The sequence below is a fragment of the Echeneis naucrates genome, chromosome 15, assembly GCF_900963305.1.
Source record: "Echeneis naucrates chromosome 15, fEcheNa1.1, whole genome shotgun sequence".
Lineage (NCBI taxonomy): Eukaryota > Metazoa > Chordata > Actinopteri > Carangiformes > Echeneidae > Echeneis > Echeneis naucrates.
In genome coordinates this window covers 5899296-5903737 of record NC_042525.1, presented here as the reverse complement: position 1 = coordinate 5903737, position 4442 = coordinate 5899296, and positions in this window count along the sequence as shown.

Below are 4442 nucleotides of genomic sequence, written 5' to 3'. Positions count from 1 at the left end.
TATGGTCAATGGCTTATATGGCTGTTTTTTGGATTTGAAATGGTTGATTTATGTGTTTCTGTGTCATCGAAACCTTTATTTGAACATCCTGATCTTCAGTTTTTAGACACGACTCTTTTCTGACTATGTGCTTTTTTTACGCTCTATCTTAGTGAACCAGAGTGGCTGGTTCATGTTTATTATTACAGGCTTAAATTCAATGATATTTTTCTAGCTGACTGAACATTTTGCTGCTTATGTTTCAGGGTTCGGATATTGCTGTCATTTTTAAAATAAGTAGCAACTTACCCAAAAAAAAAAGTGAAAAGTTAAAAATTATATGAGATATGTAAAGATATGTATCTATACAAAATCACTGAAAGTGGTCAAATATGCTATTTTGGGTGTAAATACCTACAAGGGCAAATTGTTTTCACATCTGGAAAAAAATAAAATAAAAAATAAAAAAAATCAATGCCAAGAACTCAGTACATGCTTCAGATGGTTATAGACAGGTGGGTGGCAGTTCAGAGGCATCTGCCACGTCACCGACCTCTTTTAGATACAAGCTTTTATATTAAACAGTTGTCTGTGCCTTCTCCTCAGTCTGCAGATATCGATCATGGACTTTTCCCCAGATATAATCATCCCAGTAAGACATGCAGAGCTGCATCATCTTTATCTCTGGCTGTCATGACTGAGACTTCTGGTAGGTGTGCTGTGTTGCAGGTGTAGCTCCATCTGGTGGATTGATCCAAATTAAACCGCAGCAACACTCACAATACTGTGCACCAGATTACCAGTCACAGATTCTCCATTAACAAATGATCGCAGATGCAAGACTTTGCAGGATGGCCTGCCTCGATCTGTGTCCATATGCCATCAATGAATATAAATGTATATATTTCCAGATTTGTGTTTGCGTGTCCTTGAGTCCCAACGTATATTGTTGGTTTAATACTATAAAGTATTGTATGCATAACTATATTTTCAAATCATTGACCTTATGATTTTTTTTTTTTCTTTTTTTTTTGTGGTGTGCTGACTTTTTAGTACTGACTTTGGCATTTGGCCTCAGCAAACCATCATCACTGCAAGGCTACGTGAAAAGCTTTTCAAATCATCATGTATCTGGGTTTCTCACATGTTGTGACAGGTGATGGCTGTGCTCTTAGCTGTGCAATGCTTATTCCCGTGCCAGGGACAAAAAAACGTGCCCAGGAACTGCATTTTCAACAGGCTCTTTAAGCTGGCACAGCCTCAGCATGACAGGAGGCATGGCCACAAAACAACCAGATGATTACACCATGGGAGATGGGAAAGGGGCAAGTCTTGGTCAGTGTACTAGCCCTTAGTCATCAGTCAATGTCCAAAACAGTAACCTCAGCACAAGACTGACACTTTTGGAGTGAATATGAAGAAGCATGAGAGCAACTTTTTATGTAAAACTGAAAAAGTCTCCCTTGAGCATTTATGAGTCAAAGTTATAGTTCCATCTGGGTAGTTTCAGCCATTTGTCTACCCTCAGTCACGACATGCAAAATCTGACCAGTAAGGCAGACCGTCATCACACACTGTTAATAAAGGACAGAACAGGAGGTGGAAATGGTTAAGAAATATTATTATTGGCAGCAGAAAATGAGATGCTGAGACGATGACCATTACTCACGCACCAAGAGGAGGTTTTGCCAAGATCCAGTCCAAAATATGGGGAGGTTTTTGAAGTGGTAGTAGGTGAGATACAGCCTTGACAAGCCATATCAATATTTAATCAGTTTGGCCCCTTCTCTCAGGGGCAGAGTCAGTGCCGGTGTACCAAGCTGTGTAAAATACGTTCTCCAGGTACTCCTGCATATAGCTGATTTTAACTGAATGGCAGTGAGCTGCACAGGGGCATTGTAACTTTCTTCCTATTGATCTGGTTTCTCAGGCCAACTGTGCTATTTCAACATATTCAAAGGGCATATCACTCCCCTTGCACTCCCAAAAAACATATAGGATTAAGGAATAGGCAGAATATTACTTTTTATCGTAGTACCCCTTGACATAGATGCAGGCTCTGGCTCCGCACTTTAGCTAGCTCAGCTTATGCTAGTGCAGCTAGCTATAAAGCTAAGTTTCACCTTAGCTTGGCTTATTGATGCTGGCAATCATGGTAACTAGCAATCTAAGCAATACCTAAATGTGTCATTAATATACCAGTTCATTAAATGTAAAAATATATACTTTATTCCTGAGGGAAATTCACTTGCATGTAGCCTTAGCCGTGTCTATGCTTGCAGAGAAGCGTGTAAAAATATATACAATTATTTCACGTTTTATGAATTTATTTCATCAGCGCAAAAGTAGCGAGTAATGAGAGCATCAATGGAAATGTGGTGGAGGGAGAATCTGTCAATGACCTAAAAAGTGCCGCTACTGAAACTTGAAGATGAGATTCATCAAAATGTAGCCTATAAGTGGGGTAACGTATTAAATACACCACTGATACTACAGTTTACACGTCAGTATATATATTAAAAATAAATAAATTTAAAAAAAAAATCTATCTGAAAGGAACTCTGTGTGTGAACTGTTCAATATCATGATATTTAGGGCTGCGATGGGGTCTCTATTCAGATTTTGGGCTGAAATGAAAAGAATCATTTGATGTGATTCACAGCTCTGGAGTAGCTTGTAAATGAATTCCTTGTGGAATGAATTTCCAGTTGCTCTTCCTAGAAGATACTGCTGAAAACTGCTCAAACTCAGTCTCTCGATGAAGACAGTGAATAAAGGGGAATGGCTTCTGAAGCCTTACTCTGAAATCTCCCACTTGCTTAAGTCCACTGTTTTATAGTGTGGCCATCGCAGCTGTATAACTGTATTTGGGGTGTATGAGCTTCATGAATGAATAAATGTATGAAGCATTTTACCCTGAGGTGCTTTGGAACTACATATTTTGTTTTTTGCATCTATGTTTCTTTTTAGTAATAGCCTAGAATAAAACTACCATCCCAGGCAATAACCCTGTTTACTACATAACCTCTCTGCTGAATGGCTCAGGGTGAGGTATAAACAGCAGCATCATATAGGGGAGCTCCATCACTCTGCCGTTAACCACCCACTATTCCTCCACACATTTCCAGGCTCCTACTCCAAATTTCCTGCTGAGTTGCAAGCATCAGCCAAGATGGTGAAAAAATGCAAATTTTCATTCCCGCCTTTGTTTTAGTGGCTCTGGGGCCCAAAATGGCTTGTCTTATATTTTGTCTCTACCAGACAGCAAAGTATGACTCAGAACTTTTTTTTCTGCACAAGGCCAGATCCCAAAAGAAGGAAAACACCACGCATTTAAACGGTGAGTCATACCCACAGTGTGATCCTTTCTATCAATTTCTCTTGCTCGTACAGTTTTCATTACATTACCCAGGGTCTTCATGACTCACCAGAAGAACAAAAATACAGACTTTATATTCTTAGATATGTCGATAAAATATTGACATAAAAAAGAGTTCACGGTGTCACCAGATAAACAAAAACAAGAATACCATGATCTTTTTGTTATGTATGTGTTACACTGGCGTTGTTCTCTCTGTGAAAACAAACTTATACCTTGAACATTTGTAACTTACAAAGATGATATGTACTGAATACACATAATGGTTTGTTCCCTGCTGCATTGATCATGCTCATATATGTTTCATTAACACTTAAGAAATGTGTGCACCCTGCCACTTTGAATTTATAGGTTTAATATCGTGAATCCTACGAGGGCTCATGGGGAAACTACATCATTTCATATTTGCCACAAGATTTTTGCATTAATGTATTCTCGAATACCTTTAGGGAAAGGAATGTAAATATATGGTTTGAAAGATTTTAAGTCAAGTTTGGCTTTGAATCAGCTTGAGGCAAAATCACAGTAAAATATCTTCACATAGTGCCCTCTTCTGTCCAATCAATGCTAATTATTCTGAAAATATGTTTTTATGTTATATTTGTTCATAAAATATTCTTTGATAGTGAGAGCAAAAAGAAAGGTAGCACATGTTTATTTAATTATATATAAATTATATATTTATATATTAATTTTATGTAAACATTTGCCACACTTGGATGGTTTTTAAAGCTTTCTGTGCATAATAAATTAATACAAATTGTTCTGTTCTCCAAAAGAAAAGAAGGTTGACACAAAGATTACATTGATGATTAGACAGATAAGAAGGACATTCTTTAAGTTGAACCTCTAACAAAATGTTCCTGTGAACCATGTTAAGCACGGCATTTCCAAGTTCCAAATGATTACTGTTATTTATGGTAACCCAACCAAGTTAAACTGCAGCAGCAGCTTTTTGTGGCCGCTTAGAGCTGCTTCGGCTCCTCCAATAGGTGGCGCTGTGGCCAATTTAACCCGGTCTGTCTCTTTAACTCTGACGTTTCAGTTTGCCTCCACGTTGGCCGCACATGCGCAGTGGGCCGGG